This window comes from Cetorhinus maximus, chromosome 3 (assembly GCF_964194155.1).
Source record: "Cetorhinus maximus chromosome 3, sCetMax3.hap1.1, whole genome shotgun sequence".
Lineage (NCBI taxonomy): Eukaryota > Metazoa > Chordata > Chondrichthyes > Lamniformes > Cetorhinidae > Cetorhinus > Cetorhinus maximus.
Genome location: NC_135881.1, coordinates 192,682,801 through 192,710,020, shown reverse-complemented (window position 1 = coordinate 192,710,020; position 27,220 = coordinate 192,682,801).

Sequence of the window (27,220 nt, the reverse complement as noted above, 5' to 3'; positions counted from 1 at the left end):
ATCACACTCTTGACTTGTGCCTTGTAGATGGTGGACAGGCTTTGTGGAGTCAGGAGGTGAGATACTCGCTGCAGGATTCCTAGCCTCTGACCTACTCTTGTAGCCACAGTATTTATATGGCTAGTCCAGTTCAGTTTCTGGTTAATGGAAACCCCCAGGATGTTGATAGTGGGGGATTCAGCAATGGTAATGCACTCAAACGTCAAGGGGCGATGGTTAGATTGTCTCTTGTTGGAGAAGGTCATTGCTTGGCACTTGTCTGGCATGAATGTAACTTGCCACTTGTCAGCCCAAGCCTGGATATTGTCCAGGTTTTTCTGTATTTGAACATGGCCTGCTTCAGTATCTGAGGAGTCGTGAATGGTGCTGAACATTATGCAAACATCAGCGAACATCCCGACTTCTGACCTTATGATGGAAGGAAGGTCATTGATGAAGCATCTAAATATGGTGGGCTAGGACGTTGCCCTGAGATGATTGACCTCCAACAACCACAACCTTTGTGCTAGGTGATTTACATTGACACCAGTTTTGCTAGGGCGCCTTGATGCCACTCTCGGTCAAACGTGGCCTTGATGTCAAGTGCAGTCACTCTCAGCTCACCTCTGGAGTTCAGCTCTTTTGTCCATGTTTGAAACAAGGCTGTAATGAGGTCAGGAGCTGAGTGGAATAAAAACAGAAAATGCTGGAAAAACTCAGCAGGTCTGATAGTGTCTGTGGAGAGAGAAACAGAGTTAACGTTTCGAGTCCGTATGGGGATAGCCCTTGTCCCCAAATGTCCAACCTGACACTGGTCTGAGTGGAAGAGAGAGAGAGTATTGAGGATTGGTGCAGGGCATAGGCATCATGACCACTGCCAGGATACTGGGCATAGACCTGCATAAGATTGTGCCTATGGTTACAAATATTTTAAATAAATAAGTACTTCTTATTGCAATAGAAGGTTTGGATTGGATTTATATGGGATTAGGCAGGGCCACAAGAATGCAATTGATGACCCCTCGGCACCTTAGAGAAGTCAACAATTGTGACAAACCACCACCGCACCCCCCACCCACCATGCCCCCCCGCACCGCACCCCCCCCCCCCCCCCCCCCCCCCCCGCACCCCCACCCACCCACCACCGCTCTCTCCTTCTATATCCTCCATTGGGAAGGTGATAATTTCCCGGTGTGTTGCCAACAGTCCGCCTATGATGTACATGCTTTCATTGTGCAGCAATGAGCAATGTGCTAATGTCACTCACTGGAAGTTGGAAAAAGCCCAATAATTATACAATGAGGGCTGTGGTGACCTTCACCAGCTGTGCTCTAGGCGTCCTGGTGCTGGGCCTTGGTTCTTGGTTGAGCAGGTGGCAGAGCTTTGCTACTCCCCCCCCCAGGAGAACTGGGGCCAGCTAATACAAAGCTGCTCTATAATGTAGTGGAGGCAATCCATTGTCGGTGCACTCTCAAGGTGTCCCACCTCTGCCTCCCTTCCCTCCTTCCAGCTCCTTTCCCAGCCTGTGCTGCTCTCTCCTGCATTCTCTGCTGCTGTTGTCACCACCCTTCTCACCCTTCTGTATATTGCAGTCCCAAAGGCAGACCAAACTGAATATTCATATTGCAACAATATTGACAGGGTAATCCTTTGACAAAGTGCAGGACCCCCCACAAAACCATTCTCCAAGTTTAGCTCAGTGGAACAATAGCCAAAATACCATGAGAAAACCATTCGCCAGACCAAGTCCAAACAGAACTATAACCTCAATGGCCGTGAATATCCCTTTAAATAATGTTTCTGTAAAATGCTTCCTGATTGTTAATCCATTTACTTCCTGGTCAAGTTAAAGGCTCAGCGAATGAGACATTTGAACATAAAAATTAAGCAAATGGATCTTTATTCAGAGATAGGGCTCAAATGTTGATTTTGAATTAATGCTGTGTCGAGATGGATCTTTGTGATGGACTGGACATGGGGTTGCTAGTTCAGCTCAGCACTGAAGTTGTAAATTGTCTGGTTCAGTCTGAGACAGTGGCCAAGAAAGGGGATGGAAATGGTGACGGAGAGCAAAGACAATGGGTGGAATTCTCCCACCCCTTCATGCTGGCTGGATCTTCTGGTCCTACCGATGTGAATGGGGATTTCAATGGCTTGCCAGCCCCGCTGTGGGGGAGCCCACCAGGGCGGGGGGGTGCTGGAAAATTCCACCCAATGACTTAGTTCAGCTGGAGGAAATTGTGGCTCATCCAAGGCTGGATGTTAGACAAAGAGCCTGACAAAACAGACACAATTGTGGGGTTGAGGGAGATGATGAACTGGCAATGTTGGGTGTAGTCAATATACTTTATTTTTTATTCGTTCATGGGATGTGGGTGTCACTAGCTAGGCCAACATCCCTAAATGCCCATCCCTAATTGCCCTTGTTCAGAGGGCATTTTAAAAGTCAACCACATTGCTGGTGGGTCTGGAGTCACATGTAGACCAGACCAGGTAAGGATGGCAGATTTCCTTTCCTAAAGGATATTAGTGAATCAGATGGGTTTTTACAGCAATTGGCAATGTTTTCATGGTCATCATCAGACTTATAATTCATGATTTTTATTGAATTCAAAACTACTACTGGGCTATCACTCTATTTCTGTCCAACCCGACCTTTGAGTCTTTTTTCTATTCTTCCATGGGATGTGGGCATCAGTAGCAAGGCCAGCCTTTGTTGCCCTCTCTAATTGCCCTTGAGAAGGTGGTGGTATACTGCCTTCTTGAATCGCTGCAGTCTAAGTGGTGTAGGGTACATCCACAGTGCTGTTAGGATGGGAGTTCTTGGATTTTGGCCCAGCGACAGTAAAGGAACAGCGATAAGTCAGTTCCAAGTCAGGATGGTGTGTGGCTTGGAGGGGAACCTACAGATGGTGGTGTTCCCATGCATCTGCTGCCTTTGCCTTTTTAAGTGGTAGAGGCTGCTGGTTTGGAAGGTGCTGTGGAAGGGGCCTTGGTGAATTGCTGCAGTATGTGGTACACACTTCTGTCAGTGTGTGTCAGCGGTGGAGGGAGTGAATGTTTAGGTGCCGATCAAGTGGGTTGCTTTGTCCTTTATGGTAGCGAGCTTCTTCAGTATTGTTGAAGCTGCATGCATCCAAGCAAGTGGAGGGTATTTGTAATGACTGTAAGTTAAACAATTTCTTACTGTTATGAGGATCATGTGACTGTATAGACCAATTAGCCCCAAGCGCGGGGAATCTTAGGGGCTGAGTTTTTTAGCCTTGGCCTTGGAACAAGCATGTAGTCTCATCTGCAGTCTGTAAATAAAATTCACTGTTTACTACAAGAAACCCATCCTGCACCCCAGGTTTATTAGTGTTCCATCACACTCCTGATTTGTGACCTGTAGATGGTGAACAGGTTTTGGAAAGTCAGGAGGTAAGTTACTTGCCTCAGAATTCCAAGCCTCTGATCTTGTAGCCAGAGGATTTATATGACTGATCCAATTCAGTTTCTGGTCAATGATAACCCTAGAATGTTGATAGTCATGGGAAGATAGATGGATTGTCTCTTGTTGGAGATGGTCATTGCCTGCCACTTGTGTGGGGTCAATTGCCATTTATCAGCCCAAGCCTGATTGTTGTCCAGGTCTTGCTGCATATGGACATGAACTGCTTCAGTATCTGAGGAGACGTTAAAGGTAGTGAGCATTGTTCGCTGAAGGTTGCACCTCGCCACTTCTGACCTTATGATGGAGGAATGTCATTGGTGAAGCCTCTGAAGATGGTTGGGCCTAGGACTCTACCCTGAAGTACTCCTGCAGGAATGGCCTAGGCCTGAGATGACTGACCTCCAACAACCATAATCATCTTCCTTTGTGCTAGGTATGACTCCAACCAATGGGGAGTTTTCCTCCTGATTCAGAGTTCAATTTTGCCAGGACTCCTCGCTGCCATAATTTGTCAAATGTTGCTTTGATGTCAAGGGCAGTCACTCTCACCTCAACTGTTTGGGTCAAGGGTGTAATGAGGTCAAGAGCTGAGTGGCCCTGGCGGAACCCAAACTGAGCATCAGCCAGCAAGTTATTGCTGTGTAAATGCTGCTTAATAGCAGTGTCAATGATGCCTTCAATCACTTTGCTCATGATTGAGAAACTGCTGGGGCAGTAATTGACTGGACTGGATTTTTCCTCCTTTTTGTGGACCGGACATATCTGAGCAATTTTATACACGAACATATGTACATATGACCATACGAATTAGGAGCAGGAGTTGCCCACATGGCCCCTCAAGCCTGCTCCGCCATTCAATAAGGTCATGGCTGATCTGAATATAACCTAAAAATGTCACTTTATAGCCTCCTTACATCCTCTTCACAATTTACTTTCCTACCTATCCTTGTGTCATCAGCAAATTTAGCCATCATTCCTTCAGTCCCTTCATCCAACTCATTTATATAAATTGTGAAAAGTTGAGGCCCCAGCACTGATCCCTGTGGCACACCACTCATCACATCCTGCCAACCAGAAAAAGACCTATTTATGCCAACTCTTTGCTTCCTGTTAGCTAACCAATGTTCTATCCATGCCAATATGTTATCCCCTACACCATGAGCTTTTATTTTCTGCAATAACCTTCGGTGTGGCATTTTATCAAATGCCTTCTGGAAATCTAAATATGCTACATCCACCAGTTCCCCTTTATCCACAGCACATGTGACTCCTTCAAAGAACTCCAATAAATTGGTTAAACATGATTTCCCTTTTACAAAACCATGCTGACTCTGCCTGATTGCCTTGAATTTTTCTAAGTCCCCTGCTATAACATATTTAACAATAGATTCTAACCTGTTCCCTATAACAGATGTTAGGCTAATGGCCTATAGTTTCCTGCTTTCTGTCTCCCTCCCTTTTTGAATAGTGGAGTTATATTTGCTATTTTCCAATCTAATGTAACCCTCCCTGAATCTAGGCAATTTTGGAAATTTAAAACCGGTGCATCAACTGTCTCACTAGCCACTTCTTTCAAGCCCTTAGGGTGAAGTTCATCTGGACCTGGGGATTTGTCAACCCACAGCCCCGAGATGGGTCATCTACTTCTGGCTGAAGATTGTTGCAAATGTTTCAGTCTTGTCTTTTGCACTGATGTGCTGGGCTCCCCCATCAATGAGGATGGGGATATTTGGGGATGGGGAGCTTTGATTTGATCTATTGGTTGTGGGATTTCTTAGCTCCGTCTATTGCATGCTGCTCCCGCTGTTGGTATGCAATTATCCCTGTGTTGTAGCTCCACCAGATTGACAGCTCATTTTTAGGTATGCCTGGTGCTGCTCCTGGCATGCCCTCCTGCCCTCTTTATTGAACCAGGGTTGATCCCCTAGGTTGATAGTAATGGTAGCGTGAAGGATATGCCAGACCATGAGGTTACAGATTGTGGTTGGATACAATTCCACTGATGCTGATGGCCTCATGGGTGCCCAGTTTTGAGCTACTAGGTCTGTGTGGCTGTCACTTGGGACTATAGGATTGGTAATTTTTCTCATTTGCATGCCACTTAAATTTGGTTAAATCAGATTTTATTACTGCCATTAGATGTAGAGAATATGGTTATACTGTGGCATAAAGGCTGGACTGAAGAGTTAAGCACTATGAGAAGACCCACCATAACCTTCTCAAGGGCAACTAGAGGTCACCAATAAATACTGCTCTTGCCAGCAATGCCCATGTCCCAAAGAACAATAGAAAGGAAAACCTGGGCCAGGATTTTTCCTATGGTGGGTGGGCTGGGCGGGAGTGGGCACAGAGCAGATTGGCTCTGCGCTGCCATTTTACGTGGGCAGACCAATTAAGGCCTGTCTCTACCGGTGCAGGCGGAGGGAGGAGGGCGAGTTGGGGCCTATGCTCTTTCGCGAATGCGCGCGAAAGAGCGCAGCAATCTCCGTCAGGCACGGAGCCGCCTCAGGGAGATTGAATGGATATTAAAATAATTGAATAAATGATTTAAAAATTTATTTAAACGTGTCTCCTCGTGTGACTGTGTCACATGAGTTGGGACATGTTTTTATATTTACGAAAATGTATTTACATATTTAATAAAAGCTTCAGGAAACCACATGCCGCTCCTGGATGAGGTTTCCTGAAAAACGCAAAGGCCGCTTGGGTTTTTAGCCTGCCCGACAACCTTAAGATTGGACGGGCAGCATTGCTAATGACAATAATCGTTTTCTTAATGGCCTTCATAGGGTGCGACACTGGCATGCGTCTGCCGAACGAAATATCACGATGGTGCGTGATGACGTCGGGACACACGCCCGACACCATCGCGTGTCATTTTACGCATCAGCGTCTCGGGCCATCCCCTGCACACTGACTGAAAAAATCGTGCCCCTGATCTATATCATGTTCCATCATGTGTTATAAGTGGCTCCTTAGAGAAAGTCTATGCTTGTTTCCACTAACTTTGCACTCAAGTAATCTGGATGGGATCAGCTGGATCAGGGTAACAGATAAAGGGCAGGATTTTTGGGTGGGCAGGTGGCTGCGATCGGTGGGCCCGGGAGTGGCCGGGGAACAGGCTGCCGCCAGCGATTGGCCATTGACCGCGATTTCTGTTAATTGGCCGGCCAGCGTGAAACACGTGCCGAAAGGCTCAGCGCTCCTGGGGTGGGGCCAGGAGGAGGGCGAGGGCTGAAGTCAGCACGGGCACGGGGGAGCGTCGATTGAAAGCTCCCTGAAGGCAGAGAGCTGCCTCAGGGAGCTGAAGAATTTAAATTCAATAAAAGCGGATTTAAAAATCCATAAATAATGCCCACACTTCAGAATGAGTCACCTAAACATATGGATGCTGAAATTTGTGTCCAAACATTTTTATCTTTTTAAAAATTAATCTCGGAAACCTCATCCCACCCTTGGATGAGGTTTCCCCAAAAATGCAAAGGCCGCCTGTCCAATTCACCCGCCCGCCAATCGTAACTTTGGACGGGCAGCGAAACCTCTCCGCTAATTGAAACTTTAATGGCCTTAATGGGCCTCTTAATTGTCAGCGGGCGTGCTGCCGACTCTTGTGTGCGCCCGCTGACCAGAATATCGGGCGACTGCGTGATGACCTCGGGACGCTCACCCAGCATCATCGCCTACTATTTTACGCCCAATTGGGTCAGGTCGCTCGCTCGCGGGGCGTAAAATTCTGCCCAAAGAATTTAAAAAGAAGGTGAGTTACACCCAAAACCACTTACACTCATATTTTCCGCAACCTTTCACACTGGTTCGAGATTAAGATTTACCTGAATCAGGACCCACATACAAAACTGGTTACACCTCTTAGGCTGAAATTGCAAGAACTGTATTGGTTCAGGAAAGCTCTTTCAATTGTGCTCAATTTCTTAGCCATAATCATAAAATGCTTATTTCTGGCGATAGGCCCATTATCAGCCTTATTAAGAAAACTATAACAGGTTTCCACTCTCAAATATTTCAAGGAATACTTTTAAAGGGAAATAAGAAACAATTGCATCCTATTTTTCTGCCTGATTCATTACAAATTTTATATTTGTGATTATGCAAAATAATTTTAGCAGTTATACGGAGCATAATTTAAACTGTGGAACTTCAAGCGTGTTTTGGATTCAATTTCTCCATTAAACTACAGCAGAAACTCCATAGGAGGAAATTTTAGAAACAGAAACCATTGGTCCAGCATGTTCACTCCTTCTCCTCACTATATCCCTTTATCCACTCTTTCTCCAATAGAAGTCTTGCTCCTGGCTTTATTTCCCTGGAGTGTTGGTACTCCTGTATTGTTAGATTCCATTGCTTTTTCATTCCCCAAATTAGCTGAATCATCATCACTTTCTTCATCCAGCACAGACATATGCTTAGTCCTTCGTCACCATCCTTCTCCAGCACAGGCTTAGGGCCTAGACAGTTGATGGCATGATCACCAATGGTGAACATCAGGGCTGTGCAAGAGGCCGATATTGAAGTAGCACAGATATCTCACCATGTTGTAGGGCTGAAGGACATTACAGAGTTAGGGAAGGATGAAGCCAAGGAAGGATTTGAAAACAAGGATGGGAACGTTCACATCAAGGCTTTGCCAGCTTGGGAGCCAATGAAAGTTAGTGAGCACAGGGGCACAAGTGGTGAACTTCCAGTAATATTCCAGTACCAATGTATGCTCTATTACAAAAAGGGTCTGCTTAAATAAATAAGGAATTGCAAAAATATTTTCAAAAGACTATGATTAGCTTTCTTTTTGCCATTTCCAGCTGCTCTTACCAGTTAGGCACAGCATAGTACAACTGGCAATCTCACAAGCTGCAAGCTTCATATTTTCCCAGTGTCAGTAATTAAAACTAGAAGTTGGTGGTTGTCCACATAAACATGGAGGTGGGAAAATCAAGGTGGAATTAAGTTGCAGGTAAACATTTTCAACAAAATGCTTTTCGATTTTAGTCCAGAAATGTGAGATGTGAGCTGAGATTCAATTTGAAGGTGACTGGAAAATCAGGGATGAGCCCGCCTCTGCCAACCCTGAATGCCACGACTGAGTTTTACGATCCTCAGGCAATTAGTTGCCAGAGGGCATGGCTTCCGCACTCCCCCCCCCTCCCTACCCCGCTGAGGCAGGGTGTCCCACTTCCAAAAGCCTTTGGCCAATCTGAGGTTGAGAAGAGAAACTTTTCAGCCCTAGAAGCATCACCAGCAGCAGTGGACACCACTGGGGCTTTAGTAGGCCTCAGACCAGAAGCCGCATTGGAGTAAAGGTAAGAGGGGCAAGCCTGCCAAGGCCAATCAGACAGGCACTGGTGAGTGTGGGGGTGAGTGGCGGAGGGGGTTGCCATTGAGAGGCCATGGTGGGTTGTGGGGGGAGTTCATCAAGTGAGGGTGGTTCTTGCTGCTGGGGGAGTGCCCCCCATGAGGCATAGGGTGCACGAACAGGAGGGCTCCCCAAAACCTGCAGGCAGGCACGGACCTCCTGTTGCTGGTAAAATGCCAGTAGTTGTGGGAAAAGGCCTTTAGTGGCCACTTAAGGGCCTCAGTTGGCCCAAGGGTAGGCAAGCTGTTTTGAATTAGCAAGGCACCCCCCTGTCATCCTACCTGAACCTGCCAGCCTGCTCCTGGGTAGCTGTAAAATTCTGGCCATGGAATGAAAAACAAAAACTTTGAGAAACAAGTTTTTGTCAGTGAATGGATCTTATTTCACTGCAAACTACAGTCACTGGCCTAGAAATCTCCCCAATAATAGGAGTGCTGCTGGCTGCTAATGCCTGTTCACATGGTTATGGGGACCACTTGAAAATTGTGTTGGGAGGCTATTATCGTTAGAGAGCCATGTAACCTATGCTACTCTTGCTTTGTTGGGCAGGGATGGGAGGGGACGGGACCATTGGAAATAGGACATCACAGATGCTACCTAATGGTACCATGCACATTTAAAGGAAGGCTGTGGGCAGCAGGAAATATTTCTAAGGAAGAAAATGGTTGATAAACCTGCAGAGGCACCAAATTTCTTTGAAGCAGCTTTGGCTTTGGTGTAGGCTGTTTAAGGGAGGCAGTGGCATTGTGGCATAGGCGGTGTCACTGGACTAGTATTCCAGAGGCCCAGTGTAATGTTCTGGGGACCTGGGTTTGAAACCCACCAAGGCAGATACAGAATCCAATAAAAATCTGGAATTAAATGACCATGAAATGGTTGCCGTAAAAACCCATCTGGTTCACTAATGTCCTTTAGGGAAGGAAATCTGCTGTCCTTACCTGGTCTGGCCTACATGTGACTCCAGACCCACAGCAATGTGGTTGACTCTTAAAATACCCTCTGAACAAGGGCAATGCTCAACAAGGGATGGGCAATAAATGCCGGCCTAGCCAGCAACGCCCACATCCCATGAGCGAATTTAAAAAAAAGGAGGGAGATTCTGAACCTCCAAGGGGCAGAAAGCCCTCCAGATAAAACCTTCAGAGATATTTGAGTTGAAGAGCTGACTGCAAGGTACTTAGTTCCCAGGACTTGACTGTAATGCCAAAATAAATTTTAAATCACCTCACCAGGTTTGTCAAGCTAAGAATTCTACTTCTCAGGACAACTACTTTCCACTCACAACCACACTAACTGCAGCCTGAATAGTTATAACATTCCACTCTCCTCTGTCCCTTTTCTCTCCCATAATCCTAGCACCACATTTGACTTCAACTCTTTCTGTTCTTCCTCGCACAATTGGTGCCTATTACACTCAGCGCTATTGTAACGCTCACTTCTCCACATTGCATACCTTGCGCACAAACGCCTCACTATCCTACCATGGTAGCACATCTTCTAGACAGTTCACAGGGCTAACCTGAAGGCACACTCTTCATCTTGCAGGAGAAGGTGGCTTACACCATAAGAAAGCAAATGACAATTGGAGAAAGGCAAACCACCTACACATTCTTTTCCCAGTGGAGGAGCAGATCCTTGACCTGAGGGACAAGGGGTGAGTAATGGCCACAGTGAGTGGAGATATTGAAGGAGGGATGAGGGGGATGGTTGACTGCCAGTGGCTCCTGAGAAGGCTGAGGAGCCAGGCAGAGAACTCTTGCTTTTCCTGGATCCATATCAAACCTTTACTCACCATTTGATGGCAAGAACTTTCCAGGCCTGAAGCTTGCTGCATCCTGTGAACCTTCTTTGGCAGACAGTTTTAAAACAGGCATGAAGCCCCTCGTGACTATATGCAAAGGACCTATTGCCTGAAAAATGGGCCAACACAATATCAGGTCAGATGTCTTCCAGGCCTCTTTGGTGCACAGAACATTAGATTGTTGAAATTGGGCTTCCTCCCAATGCCAACCCACAGGCAGGCTCTTCTCCCCAGTATTAACTTCATGGTCAGCACAAGCTCCCTTAAGATCCCTGAGAGTCCCCTGGCTCGCAGACCAATTTCTGCTGCTGGCCTGCAGTCCTGATGTCACTCCCATCGGTTTCTGGTTGGGAAGAAGTGCTGCAGCATTCAAGTGAGGCATGCGAGTTAAAATGACCCTGGCCTTGTGCTGAACTCTCTGCAGGACATTCCTTCCCACCACTAAATGGTCCTGATTTCAAATCAAACCTTTTGTTTTTGAATTGAAATTAACTGCTTGTAGCCCTGAGATAAAATCCATCGACATATGCCTGCAGTAGCAACAATAAAGCCTTTAACATAGTCAAACATCCCAAGCAACTTCAAGAAGCATTGTCAGACAAAATTTGATGCAAAGCCACATTGCAATATATCAGGACAGATGTCTGAAAGTTTGGTCAATGAGGCTAGTTTGAAGGGGTGTCTTAAAAGGAGGATAGAGAGAGATATAGAAAGACAGAAAAGTTTAGGGAGGGAAGTTTAGCAAGAGAATTCCATCGCTGAGGCCCGAGGTAGCTGAAGGCATGGCCACCAATGGTGGAGTGATTAAAAGAGGGGATACTCAACAGTTCAGGATTGGAGGCAGCGTACGTGATGATGTAACTGCATGATTCATATGCGCCTGGGACCCGATGCTCTGGGATGTATTGTTCATGCGCTGTAAAGCAGCAGGAAGAACACTTAAAGTATTGATTTTACCAATCCCAAATCCTCAAAAATACCTGCTATCTCAGATATGTCAAAGTGAAAAAGATTTCCTAAGTCGATAATGCAAGTTTTGTTGGCCATGGAATTGAGACTGTATGCAGCTGCCATCAATTTTCTTCTCAATGAATATGAAATTAAATTGTTCACTGCATGGGAACTTAACATCGCAGAATTAAAGGGAAGCTCATATTGGTGAGATTGGAGTTGGATCATTGGCTCCATGAAATCCAACTTTACATGCTCCACAGCCTGAATAAATATGAATACTAAGGTTTATCCTTTGATCTTGTGGATGTTTGGTGACTATTTAATGGTCCATATAGCTTAACTGTGCCTTGTTAATCACGCACTTATTTCTTCATGTTTATTGATGTTCAAGATAAAAATAGATATTTTAACCAATCGTCTCTGAATTTTATTTGTTGTTGCTAAAAATAGAAACTGAAACGACTTAAAAACATAGGTTTTTAAATTGCCAATAAAGGGTGTTTTTTAAAGGGATAGATGTGTCATAATTTCACTGGTTGTTGAAGCCACACAGAGCTGCATAATATTATATTGTATAGGGGATAAATTGATACTGAGGAGCGATTATAAGGTATTAATTTCATCAACCAGTTCAGATGATGTCATGAAGTGTGTAACTGAAGCTGGGATAGTTTAAAACTATGATTGCATCAATGCATATATCTTATTGAAGTGGTTTTATTGAGGTTTTAATCCAGCGGCAATTGTCAGGGATGTTGATGCTTCATATAATTGATGTGGGACAATGTCTGTAGTGAAAAGATTAAAGATAACCAACAGTTAATAACTGGAAAATAGCAGTTAGTATACATCATGGCTATTAGCAGCCCATAGTTTATGGGAAATAAACTAGAGTACTAACTGAGTTGCAATGTCAGAATGCAAAAGCTTTATTATCTGTAGAAAACCAATCTGCTGTGCCTGCTCTATTTATACAATATAGTTGATTAATTAAAAACAAATCAAGTTTAAGCTGAGACTGCTATTGGGTCGATGGAAATTCTGAGCTTCGAGGTCAAGTTGTGTTTTAAGTTTTCAGCTCACATGCTGGCACCTAACTCATATAACAACATTCTAGCTCATCTAAATCTCTACTGTTCATAACCTATACTCCACAGAAGTCCTGCCACTCACAAGACCTGTTCTCACTAACATTGGCCCCTGGTCATGCCTCAAATTGAAAATTCTTCTTGTTTTTTAATGTCCCAATGGCCTTCCCTCTTTCTAATGCTTTAACCTTATGCACTTTATGCTACAACCCTCACCAGATTCTACATTCCTCTGACTCTGAAACCATTGACAGCCACCCTTTCAATGCCTAGATCCCGCACTCTGAAATGTCTCCTCCCAAATGCCTCCACCTCCCTCTTCTCCTTTAACAGCCGCCTTACAACTCAACTCGTTGAACAACTGGTCCGAACTTCTCCTTCTGTGATCCCACGTCCATTTTTTTCTCAAAGCTCTGTGAAGCCCTTTGGGATTTTATTTATTGTTAAAGACACAGGCCGAATTTCCCGCTCTACCGTTGGCAGTGGGCATCGTGGCAGGCAGGGGGGAGTATTCTGCGGGAGGGGCAGAAATTGGTTTCACACCAGCCGTGAAATCACAGCGAGATCATCCGATGGTGTCCGCAGCGCAAATCCCGCTGGAAGCCATTGTGAACGCGATTTGCATCCCGCTAATGGGATGCAAAGTAAGGCCCAGCCAGAATTGTCCCCCCCCCCACACTTGATTTACCATTATGCTGGGGGGAAAACGCGTTGGCCCAGAGCATGTCCGATCAAGCGTGACGTGAAGAAGTCAGGACTTACCTACCTTTAGGGCCTTGCTCAGATCGTAGATGCCCGAGGAGAAGGAGATGCTGGAGCCCTACAGCTACCAGACCCTGGAGGAACATGTGCATCCCATGCTGGGTGGATCCTCATGTGCATGGCTCTGCTGTGAAGCTGCTCTCGGAAGGTGGGACGTCTCCATGCAGCAGCTTCGACTTTGCTGAGCCTTCAGGACTTCATGGACTTTGCGCCGGGCTGGTATGGGTGATTGGCGAAAGGGTGGGGAGTGGGGATAGGGCGGTGTACTGGGGAATTGGGGGGGGCTGTGAGGTTGGAAGTGGAAACGAAGGTGTCGGGAGAAGGGAAGGGGGGGTCGAAGGTGTTGGGGGATAAGGTTGGGAGGCGGGAGGAGGGAGAATGGGGGAGGAGGGAGCACAGGGGGAGGAGGGTGTAATGGGGGGAGAATGGTGCAAGTGGGGAGGTAGGTGTAAGGGGGGAGAGAGGTGTAAGGGATGGAGTTTGGAGTGGGGAAAGGTGTCCAGGGGGAGAAGGGAGTTCGGAGCGAGGCGTGAGTACAGGGGGAGGAAGGAGAACAGGGGGCGGAAAGGGTAAGGGGAGATGGAATGTCCAGGTGAACATGCAAAGGAGGGGTCTGTGGAGTAAATGATTGCCTCCTGGAGAGCAAACTCAGGGTGGGCGTGGTAGGATAGAATGATGAATGTGAGAGGGGCAGTGGGAGCTGGTAGGGTGGGAGGGTGAGGGTGCATCGGTACTGGTAGGAGGTGTGGCGAGGGTGGTTGGTGGGGACACGGAGGCAGACGTTGACCCAGGGAGTGAGAAGAAGGAGTTTGGGGAGGTCAAAGTGGATGGGGGTGGGATTTTCAGGAAGGTAGGGAACATACAAATTTGTTTGGATATCCTGGAATGACAAGGATTTGGGCTGTAGGGCAATGGTGGGGAGGTGGAAAGTGATACCGGTGGGTGGACTATGATGGGTGAGAGGACACGGGTGACTGGGGGAGGGGAAGGGATGGGGGAACCAATCAATAACTTAACAACTACCATGCTGTGCAAATCGAAAGTGAGCAGAGCCTCGTGCTCTTTGCACACAGGTGCTGCATGGGAGTGGGATCAGTGGGTCAGTGGAGGTGCAGGTCAGCTCAGTTGAACTGAAAGGGAACCCCAGCAGGCAGCATTGAAAATGCTCGGGATAGTGATGGGTGAAGGCTCCACTTGTATGGGATTCCTTGAGGGGAAGGAGCAGCTGGAGGTGCTCGTTGAGGTGCCCTGTTTCTCTCTCACGTCGCCACTGTAGGAACTCACCCATGGCTAACCGGATGGAGTGCAGGGTGTGTGCTCATCTCTGCTTTCTGCTGGACCAGGGTCTCCAAGGCATCCGCAACCCTGCCCATGGAGACCCCCATGCGCGTACATGTGGGCACCACTTCATCAGAGAGTAGGCACACGCACTCCTCCAACTCATGTGCCACTCTGTTGACGGCTTGCAACAGCTTTGCATGACATTCCCACGCCTTCTGCTGACTCTCCAGGATGAGTTGGAAGGTCGAATCCAGAGGCTTGTCACCTGACTCGGGACTGACAGATGCCTTTTCCCCAGCAGTCCTCCGAGTGCTGGGGAGTTCGGCTGAACCTGTCTCCTCCTGCTGCAGACAGGTGTCCATGCAGTGTTCCCCAGGTTGTGAACACAACCCTTCTCTAGATGTAGATCCCACCGAAGTGTGTGTCTCTGTGCTGGTGGAGGGTGTGGGTAAGCGATGTGATGGGTCTTCCAGGCTGCTTATTTTCAGCTCTTCAATGGAGGAGGTGTCCTTTTCATTGGAGTTGAGGTCCTGGATGGAGCTGAGGGGCTGGCTGGCTGAGGGCACCTGTTGCTTGACAGAGAGCCCTGTGAACCAAAGTAAAGATAGTTAGCGCCGAGTCCAAAGCAGGAGAGAGAGCACTCACAGTTGCGTTGAGAGAGGGATGATGTGGTGCAGATTGCTCACATGGGTGTTCACCACTGATCTCATCGTCACTGCAGGCACAGTCCATGTCCTCACCAGTCAGTGTGATGGCACACTCCTCAAAGTGAGTGAGGGGTCTAATGCAGGCTAGTCCACCCTTATCTGGGACCTCTCCCTTCTGTTGTGAACCAGCTTCTCTGGCATGAAAACAGCTGGAGAGCGTGTGAGCAGGACACATGGCACTGCGTGGAATGTTTGTGTGGTGAGCGGAGTCATGGATGGGATGAGGATGTGAGCTCCAGAGGATATGAGCCTGATGGAGATGTGAGGGTGTATGTGAGAGTTACTGGTGTTGTCTCTTGAGGTGTGAGATCCCTATGGATGTGTGAGGGGTTTGTGAGTGTGTGAGTTGAGAGCAATGAGGTGGTTGACTTACCCTGGCGGAACGGATGAGAGTATTCATCCTCTTCTTGCACTGGATGGCTGACCTCCTCTGTGCTCCAGTGGTGCTGACCACTGCTGCCACCGTCTCCCAGGCCGGATTGATGACTCTGGTGGCCAGAGTTGGGGTTGAGGACATTGCGGCAGCCTTCCATTGGGTCCAAAAGGCTCAGGGTCCAGAGAGACGTCACTAAATTTGGGGGCTGCCGTCTTCTTTGCTTTAGGGGCCATCTGTCGCCTGGTGCAGTCCTGGTCTGTTGACAGGAAGTAGGCTATGCCCTGGGGCGCTTTAAGTATGGTGCCCGGAGCAAGGAAGCTTTGAGGTCACGGAGTGGTGGGCAAATCCGAGCCCGTCCGCCAGCAATCCGGTGTGTTCCCCCTGAATGCACGATTGATGAGGCGGGACGTGCCGGATATGACCTGAAAATCCGCCATTGAGGCCAATGGGTAAAGCGTTGTCTTTTCACGCCCGCTCCCACACTTAGTGCGAATCTGGGATGATTCCACCCACAATATAAATGGAACTCGTTGTTCTAATAAAGTTAGGATAAGTTAAATAAAGAAGTTTTAAAACTGCCCTCCTGATATTAGCTCTTAAAATTTTAAAAATCAGTGGGCGTTAAACTGTATTCCTCATGATGAGTCAAGGTCTATGCTGTTTGGAGTGTTGTGCCATGTAATGAACCATGTGTTACCAGGGATCACTGATTTACAGTGACTCAGTGGGAAAGAATGAAGCTGTAGTTATATAATTTTCTATTTTTGGCTTTGCTGACGGTTGAAATCAAGGACATTCTACAACGAAAATCATGGCACAGCACTTGCTGCCCATCTCTGCTGGGTCTCTGACCTTATGGGATATGAGATGTCCAGTCTAAAGTAGGTAGATGCCTCATTGCCCATGCAAATCAGGGTCCTAAGATGTCAATAAGGCCCCAATGCAGTTTTCAAGTACCATTGGGCTATGCTTGATGCACCAAAACTGGTACTCACATATTGCCTGCTCTATAGAATTTACAGCATTTTTGGTCCAACAGGTTCATGTGGTGGCTGGGATTTTCCAGCCCTGTGCGGGCAGGACCTCCACAGGGGAGGTGGCGCCCCAGCCAGGAGTGTATTGACTTGCGGCAGGACTGAAAAATCCCGGCAGCAGGTGGGTGAGGAAAATCCCGGCCACTGTATGAACCTGTTGGACCAAAAAGGCTGTTTCTGTGCTGTAAATTCTATAGAGCAGGCAATATGTGAGTACCAGTTTTGGTGCATCAAGCATGTGTTTATGTTCCACATGAACCTTCTCCCACCCTGCCTCTTCTCAGACAATCTACATATCCTTCTATTACTTTCACTGTCATGTATCACTTAAGGCATTGAGTGGCATAGCCAGTCATCTGGAAAAGGCAAGTTAATGGTTTTAACATTGTGGAATCAGGAATGTATCAGATACAATTGGATAAAAGGTGATCTAATTAACCTAGATTAATTAGCTTAAAATTTTTCAAAATTAGCTTACTCAGAAATAATATCGAGTAATATGAAAAAAAAATCACAATTAAAGAATCAAATGGATGTTTTATTTCTCTAATACTGTTTCTCTCTATTGCAGCTCTCTCTTCTATCTCACGCACAATCCTGTTTGAGCAATGCCTAGATTTAAAATTCTCATCTATGTTTTCAAATCCCATTCATGGTCTCTCCCCACTCTATCTCTCTAACCTCTTTCAGCCTCACGACCTTCTGAGATATCTGCGCTCTTCTCATTCTGGCCTCCTGAACATCTTAGGTTTTAAATGCTCTACCACTGGCGGCTGTGCTTTCAGCTGCCAGGGTCCTGAGCTCTGGAATTCCCTCTCCACCTCTTCACCACCTGTCTTGCTTTCTGCCTTTAAAATGCCCCATAAAATCCACATCTTTGATCAAGTTTTCGGTCATCTGCCCTAAATATCTTCTTATTTGGCACAGTGCCATATTTTATGATTCCCTTATGAAGTACTTTGTGACGTTTTATTACTCTAAAGGCACTATGTAAATACAAATTATCCTTGTCATAAATTGAATCAAAATTAAGCATTTGGTAAGAGTCTAAAGGTGAAAGTTTATCTAATTTTATTTTAAACAATTCTCCAGACGGTTTACAAAGATAAAACCCAGAAAAAGAATGAGGAGAGGAACTCAGCACTTGGAAAACTGAGAGAAATATACTGATGCTGGGAAATTCTACTGCCTACACATACTGAGGAAAAAAGTGATGAAATGTTTTAGAAATCACTTCAGTTGCTTGAGTTTCCTTTATGCGCGCCACCAGTTTTTAGGCTTTCAATTTTCATTTTACCTTCATTTCATTCTTGAAATGAAACGTTTTATTTAACCCCTTTGTTTATCCTCAGGGCATTTTGAAAGTCAGGTTATGTTTTCACAACATTGGCTTTCGATTGGCTGAAAGTTGGTCATTTGTTTAGGCAGTTTTATTAACAGGCAACTGAATGTGACCCAAAAATGGAGGGAAAAGGGGAACTTAAACTTGTCCATAGACCATTGCTATTTTTTCTCACACATTTTCACCTTTCTCCCACCTCCTCCTCTCTTGATGATATTCATTCATTGCTGGAGTCTGGTTCCCCAGGGACTCGCATTTCATTAAAGAAGCATTGCCCGCACCATCAACATCCTTGCTTTTGGTTTCCCTTCTTGTAATTGATCAGGTATCTACGTCACCCTTTTTGTCATTTAATTTCTCCTGCCTTCCACTCTGTCACAGACTTGCCCTTTCATTCTTCCCCCCTCCCACTTCCCCTGCCTCTGCACCTGTTATATCTCTAACTTTTCCAAGTTCTGACAAAAGGTCATCAATCTGAACTGTTGGTCTGAGTTTTCACACGGGTGTCAGGAACCCAACATCTGGACTAAGGCCTGGGTTTTCATCCTCGAGGCGGGTAGCAGGAGTCAGGAAAATTCCAGGCTCGGACCACCAGTCTTGGGGGAAAGTGCCCGCTGTTATGACACAGCAATTTGTAAAGGCTGAGTTATTTAAAATCCTAGGGGGGAACTTTAAACAACTGTCATAACCTATATTTTCAATTGGTATATTTTGAGTTGCAGCTCTAAATTCAGGAATAAGACCACCAGTTCTCGAGAGGTTTTTATATCAAACTTAATGAAGCATTTATTGATTTACAACAAATTAAACACATACACATGGCTACAAATTACTAATATCACAACTTTTAACAAATTCCCAAATTAATCTCCACTAAGGCAATAACCAATAAACTTAAACAGACACCAGGCAAAGCATTTTCACCTTACGAGTTCAAAATGATGTTCCTTTCAATTTGGTTCCTTTGCAGACAGTTGTAGGCTTACAGCTGCTTAGATATTACATGCCTTTGTCCTGCACACACAAACTCCTTTCTGTTATACCCAGCCTTTCCCTTTGAATGTAAATTCTCGTTTTATCACCAGGCCCTTTGAATGCCACCTCTTCTAACAATAAAACCCCTTTCATAGTACCAATTTTATTAGTAATATAAATATATCGCTTGGTATCTCCTAGCTAGGTGCAAGATTTCACCCCCACTCTTGAATGCTCTATTCAACAAAATGCAAATGTACCTTCTATCTTACTGTTCAAATCTCAAAACTATCAGACATCAAAGTACCCAGACTAGCTGGCTTTAATCCAACTAACACACACATGGACTAAACCTCTATTTAAAAAAATAATTTCCAAAAACATCATATACATTAATGCCTCTTCATGACACCTGCAAAGACAGGATTTTCATTGTAGGGGGGTGGGGGGGTGGGGGGGTGCGTGTGCACTGCAGTCAGGCCAGCTGACTCAGGGAAGAGGTCAGAGGCAATCGCAAGCGCTGCCAGGTGGTGAGGTGGTCTGTTTAAAAGGGAACTTCAGTCCAGTTAAAATAAAAACAGAAAGGCCCTCAAGCCCTCACCCCTCTACCCCTAGGCACTCCCCATGCCCCATCCATACTAGCTCTTGCCCCCACTCACCCTCAATGGTCCCTCGTGACCCCATGCTAAGGTACGTCCCCCAAGCAACCTCTATGATCCCTCATGTCCCCATGCCAAGGGATGCCCCCCAAACAATCCCTATGTCCCTCACCCCTCATGTCCCCCATACCAAGCTGTGGGACCTGCATGCCCATTCACCCACCATACACTGTATAGGATAATTTAACTCTATAGTGACAATAGGATGTATAAAAAAGCTTTAAAAAACAGTCATTCATTCACAACTTTCCACTATGTTAAAAACAAAATCTTTTTCACTACAGGGTAATAAAAGTGTCTGCAACCAAACCCTTTATAATTTCAATAGCTGAAGCTGCAAGCGCTTGAAACCTCTTAACCTTGTGTAAATAAACACTGTGCAACCGACAGCTGAGATCAGACAGCCAGAGCTGTCAATCAAGCAATGTTTACTCTGAGGCTCAGGTCTTTCAACAGATTAATGGATTTCTGGACTCTCAGCCAAACACCTGAAGCCAGCCATTTCAGGAATGCTGGGTGTGGGCTTTTGACCTGAACCTGCCCGAAACCTTAAAAGGCACTCTCAAAAATCAGAAACCCAAGAAGGGGGTCGGGAATCCCAGAATCGGATCCTGTTTACCATCTTTAAAGTGCTCTCGAGTCACCTCAGCTTGGTGAAAATCCAGCCCTCTAGGTTTGCACTCTGTAGCTGATTTGAACTTTGACATCTTATGGTCAGTCTTCTTCTGTGCAGGATTACTAACCCAAACACAGCTAACTACTTCTCAGAAACACATGCAAGAAAATAATTTTGCCTTTATGTTTATTATAAAATGATTGATAGGCAGAGAGACAGATTGGAAAAGTATGCATGTGTGTGGGTTAAATTGCCCCGATTCTATGAAAAGGACTCATCCTCTGATATGCAATCATGTCCAAACACAGTGCAGTTTTTTTTTACTCAGGCCTCCTCACGGTGATATGCTGATTAGCTTGGGAGACCAGGGGAAAGCACCCCTGCCACACATGTTGTGCTGGAGAGGTACTTTACCTGACGTATCCAGCAGATATTACCTCCCCTCAGCTCTTGGTTTTCCTGAGACCTGGGAATTGTATAGCCAGTGGCGTTAAATCCAAAAGGCTGCTAACATCTGAAGCTTGCAGCCTCAGTGACATAATTCACTCAGCCACCAATGAAAAGCAGATTAGTTGGATGAGGTTCAGAGGAGGCTTACTAAATTAATACCTGGAATGAGTGGGTTGTCCTTTGAGGATAGGTTGGACAGACTGGGCTTGTTTCCACTGGAGTTTTGAAGAGTCAGGGGTGATTTGATTTGAGTATATAAGATCCTAAATGGTCTTGACAAAGTGGACGTGGAAAGGATGTTTCCTCTTGTGGGTGAGTTCAGAACCAGGGGTCACTGTTTTAAAATTATGTGTTGCCCTTATTGGACAGAGATGAAGAGAATTATTTTTTCTCTCAAAGGGTTGTGCGACTTTGGAACTCTCTGCCTCGGAATGGAAGTGGAGGTGGAGGTCATTGAGTATTTTTACGGCAGAGGTAGATATGTCCTTGTTAAGCAAGGGAATCAAAGGTTATCGGAGGTAATGGGGAATGTGGAACTCGAAGCACAAACAGATCAGACACGATGTTACTGAATGGCAGAGCAGGCTCGAGGGGCCAAATGGCCTACTTCTGCTCCTATTTCGTATGTTCATAATCACCTGCTCAACAACCTGCCCTGTTTAAACGGGGAGTGGGCAAATCGGGTTGGGGTCAGGTTCTTCATTTTTAAAATTTAACCTCCCCCCACCACTCTCTAACAGCCTTTCTACCACCCATCCTAGGGGTACTTACAATTCCCCTAGTGTATCATGTACCACAGATACTGAGGTCATTATCTTTCTTCCCATCTAATGTTACACAACCTGAAAGCTACGGCAATAAAAGCACAAAGTAGATGCTGAGTAGAAAAGCAGTGTTTACTACCAACATAAATCTCAGTTTTTTGAATTAATAGAGGAAATATGGTGCGTTACAAACAGCAAAATTACTGTGCTAAGTCATACAGTACGTGATTTTTCAGAAATTATTAGTTTCAAATTATGTAAATAATGTAAATGAAAATATATGGTTGATTTTTGGTGATTTGGTGATTCTGTCTAGTTTTCTCTTGCTGTATAAACAACTGTGGGCAGACCCAGATGGAGAAGTTTCTGCCATCAAGCAATTTCGACATTTGCGGAGGACGGAGTGAAATGCCTTCAGGGCAAGCAAGTGTGGCACAAAGCCAAGGCCTCCATCCAATACTGACTTCATAAGCAGTATTTACAATCAGTTGTGCAAATCAAGACTTGGCCTCAGGTCACACATGTGCCAACACCAGCCAACACTATAAACTGGTACGTTTTCTTGCTGAACACTCACCCATCGAAGTGACGGTCGAATTCATCATAAAGTAGATCGACTTTACCTCATTTCTCCACACCCCTGCCCCTCACATTAACTTTCACCGGGATGTAGCAGCCAGACTGGAAAGCTTTGTTAATTTATTAAATGCAGTAATTCAATAAGTTTTGCTACAATGAACAGAGTTCTTTTACCCTTGATTTTCTTTCCTCTATTAAAGACCCTAACTCATCTTCAAGTTTGATTCCATGGGTCATGGTAGCCGTCCAAGGCCATTCATCATATCCGAGCTTTGACAGCCAATATCAGCAGACCACAGGGGCATTAATGCTTAATCCTGTCCTCAGTTGAGGTTCACACATGGGGTAGAATTTTCCGCTTGATGTGCGGGCACGCGCTCGATACTCTCGAGTGTGAAATAGTGCGCGATGGTGTCGGGCGAGCATCCTGACGTGTTCTTGCGCTTGCGCGATATTTCGGTCAGCAGGCGCGGGCGAGAGTCGGCAGTGTGCCCACCTACAATTAGGAGGCCCATTAAGGCCATTAAAGTAGCAATTGACAGTGGTTTTTTTTGCTGCCTGTCCAACATTATGGTCGGCGGACGGGTGAATCGGCCAGGCGGCCTTTGCATTTTTCAGGGAACCTCATCCACGGTGGGGTGAGGTTTCCTCTATTAATTTAAAAAAATGTTTGGACAGAATTTTCATCATCTATATTTTCATGCGAGTGAATCTGATGTCTGGACATTCTTTTCTGCGGGTTCAAATCTTTATTGGTTGGTTTTAAATTCTTCAGCTCCCTGAGGCAGCTCTCTCTGGCTTCAGGGAGCTCTCTTTGAGCGCTTCCCCGTGCCCGTCCAGACTTCATGGCTCGCCCTCCTCCTGCACCCCCCACCCCCCCACCCCGGCAGAGCTGAGCCTTTCATAGCGCGTTTCACACTGGCTGGCTGTTAATCAGCCAGCCGGCCTGAAATAGCGGTCAGGGGCCGATCGTTGTCGGTGGTCCGTTCCCTGGCTGCTCCCGGGCCCACTGTAAATAGTGCCCACTGCCCAGCGACCTGAAAATTCTACCCGTGCACTTTTCAACAGGGATCGCCAGATTGTTACAGGATTAGTAACGTTGGGGCTGGTTTCTTTCTGTTGCCAAGTCCAGGAGCAATAGGACGAATTGTAGTGTCCCGCTGTCAGCCTAACTTAGCAACTTTCCTGTGTGACTGTTTCACACTCTGTAATGCATTTATCCACAGATCCAAGAGGGCTTATGTACCTTGAACGGATTTAGGTTAATGCATTGTGGTGTTTGCAGGATTAACTTAAACCAATCCAACTTATTTCGTCAAGTGCTGAAAATGCCTCCAATAAACTACATGTCCTGAGCCTGAAACTTTCCAGCTCAGCGTCAGAACATAATTTCCACCGAGTATTTTTATTTACAAACATTGAAAATATGTGTGAATGTAGTTTTACATTTATGAAGCAGGAAATTACTGCTTTCATGAATTGTGTCACTTTTAATAAATTTAAATCAGAACATCATTTGTGAGCCAAAAATATAATTCAAAGCTGATGAGACCAAACTGGCTAAATTAAACTTGGCAGAGATTTGCAATCGGTTGTCAGAGTGCCCTCACTGTTGACACTAACTGCAAGCCATAAAGCAAAGATAAAAATAGTATTATTTCAACATGTAAACTATAAAAAAGAGGATTTTATATATCCCAGATTTGTTGCTTCCTTTCCCACCCTGATTTTCTGACATCTTCTCTTGAGCAGGCTAATTCTCACTCAATTACAATACAGGAACCAGCAGCCCTGATCTGAGTAATTATTCTTTATGTGCAAGTCTTGACACCAATCTGCTACAGGATTTTTAACTATGGTAGGCATCACACCTTGCGTGACAAGGCCCACGCTGGCTATATACAGTCTCAGCCACACAAACCGCACACACACCCACACATATACACAAACACATATCTACCCATCCATGCACGCACACAGCACTAACTCACACACATATATGTACTAGTTTATACACATACACACACAAACACACACAGATATGCACTAACTCACAGATACATATGGACTAGCACAGAACATGGGTACTCACAAACACATGTGCACTAGTACACGTACACATATGCACTAATACACACATTCACTAGCACACAATTACACACACACGCAGTAGTACACACACATACCACACCCACCCACATATGTACACTGCACACATGCACACTTTCCAATTGGATACCACTCAGGAGTGGAAATTCTGGACAATTTATATAGTTCCGTTTCCGTTACCCTGGCTAAGACAGCACAGACCAAACATCAAGAATGAGGCCTTCCTGATCTGTGTGGTTCAGACATTCACCCAATTTTAACTCACTCAAAACCCATTCACTTACACAGAGTTAAAATCAGGTCCTTAAAAAAAAATTGCTTGCTGGCCCATCAGCCTCCAGCTTTGTTTAAGAGTAAAATTCATTTGAATTATAATTTAAGAAAGGAGTTCCGTGAGTGTCAGAGGGAGAGTTATTTTAAAATCAGCTTTTACAGAGTTAAAGTGCACTCCACAACAATTTCAATTCCTCTTTTTTAGTTTAGTTACACTAACTGTTTGCCAATGTGGCAGTGTGCTAAAAGGTTCATTGTTTAGGTTTGGCAGTTGATATTTTTGTAAGCCAGCCATGGAGGTTAGTGCAAACTGATGTCAGTCACTAGGGCGCTGTTGACTATTCTAATAACCCTCCATACAGTCAGAAAATCTTCTGGCAAATAATCACCAAAGAACTTAAATCACTGAATTAACCCTTCAAATACTGGATTTTCTCTATAGCTTTTAAAATAGTCAGATAATTTCTAGATGCTTTCATATCTGTAATAAAACCTGTCATCCTTTAATGACTCAATAAGTAAAATGTGTTATAGGGAGCAAAGCCAACAGATACAGAGTAGACACTTCTGAAGAGCAATCCCTGGTGTGTGTTCAGTTAACCAATTTTAGCCATGCAATAGGACAAAATTGGCTTCAGTATGTGCAGTTGGGGAAGTGGGTGGGGGGAACATTAACCAAAATCTCTCTTCCAATTGTTATTTAATGTTCACTGCTAAAAGAAATACCTCTAGGCGGGCATAGTAGAATAACTGATTGTTCTACTAACGGTTTCTTTCTGGGCCTACCCATGATGAACAGCCACATCAACAGCTAGTCAGACTAGGAGCTTTACATATCAGCATAAGTCACCATGCCCAGCAGAGGAAAGGAGTGGAAACGTTTGAAACAAAAACCTAGGGAGAAATTTCTAGCCCACAATATTTCAATTCAGCAATGAGATCAGCTTGTGGATTTTCTCCCTTTCCCACAACTCCAGCAATTTGCCTCTTGTTGGGTTTCCCATTGCTAACTTTTGCCACCTCACTTTCACCTCCAGCATGGGGGGGCAGGGCTTTGGCTGGTTTGGCCTACAATGTTTCCTTGACTGTCACACTTGTTAATGGTGCTCCATGGTTGTACTATAATCTTGTTTGCAAGGCAAGGCCATTTTTGACTTTTATCTACATTCTCCAATTCCTTTCCTCACACAAGGTGGATTGGCTGCAGCATTCCATTTAGTTACCCAGTCAAGAATTGTTGAACGTTGTGCATTGAACTTTATGGCATTGAAGACATTCGACCCTTTGAGTCCATGCCTCAAGTGTTAGTTGAGTCTCAACCTACAAAATTTGGGTCTCGGGACTGAGGTTCTATGGTCCCTAGATTAGACGCGTCTGCATTGAGAATCTGTCAATAAAACTCTCTGAAATAGGAGTGCTTGGATAAGGACTGGGATTTTCTGATCCTGCCCATTACAGGACTATAAATTCCTGCCAGAAGCCTGGCTTTGGCTGACCCATCAAATTTCCTTTCCTGCCCCGATGATTCTTGCCACATGTGGGACTGGAAGATCCTGGAAGTTTGAATGTTGGGGCTGGCGGGGAAGCGTATGTCATTGGTTTCAAAAGCCAGAACTGCATTAATTATTTCATTGCCAAGATCTTAGTGCTTTTTGCATTGTCCAAAAATTCTAAAACATTTTAATGGCAACAAATTACTTATGAGCTGTCATAAGAACAAAAGAAATAGAAGCAGAAGTAGATCATCTCTGTCTTCGCTGTTTTGTTGGAAACAGACGCAGCCAAATTGTGCAAAGCCAGGGCCTCACAAGCAGCAATGAGATGAGTGACTAGTTAATCCATTTTTGTTAAAAGCAAAATAGTGGGGAAGCTGGAGACTTGAAATAAAAACAGAAAGTGACTCTTCATTGGTTGAGTCATATTGGCCTTGAAACATTAACCCTGGTTTCTGTCTACAGATGCTGCCAAACCTGCTTAGATTTTCCAATGCTTTCTGTTTTTAATCAATTTTTTGTGATGTTGGTTAAGGGACAAGGTGCCAATAGAACATTGCCAGTAAAAGGCAGCTCTTCTGACAATTCAGCACTCCTTCAGTATTGCAAGAAGATGCCAGTCTAAATTGTGTGTTCAAGTCCTGGAGTGGTACTCAAAGCCACAATCTTCTGGTACAGGGGAAATGTGTTACCACTGGGTCACCGCAACACTAAAGAATCATGTTGAGGAAATGTATCTTTTTCAATTGCATTTGTCAACTTTTGGGGAGGGGAAAAAACCGTGAAATATTCATTCAAAATTAAAACACTGCGGATGCTAGAAAGCTGAGATTAAAATATAAAATGCTGGAAATACTCAGCAGGTCTGGCAGCATCTGTGGAGAGAAAAAAATGTTTCAGGTTAATGACTTTTCATCAGAAATTGGAAAAGTTCAAAATTTAGTAGGTTTGAGCAAGTGGAAGAGGTGAGAGTGGAAAGAGAGTAGGAGGGAAGGTCTTTGATAGGAAGGAGGGCAGGAGAGATTAAATGACAAAAGGATCCATGGTGCAAGACCAAAGGGAGTGGTAATTTGACAAGTAAAGAGACAACAGATGTGCCCAGAGGAGGTCTGAATAGTACAATCCTCAATAGCTATTCCCTGACTACAAAGAAAAGTAAACAAAAAAGAAACAAAAGTCA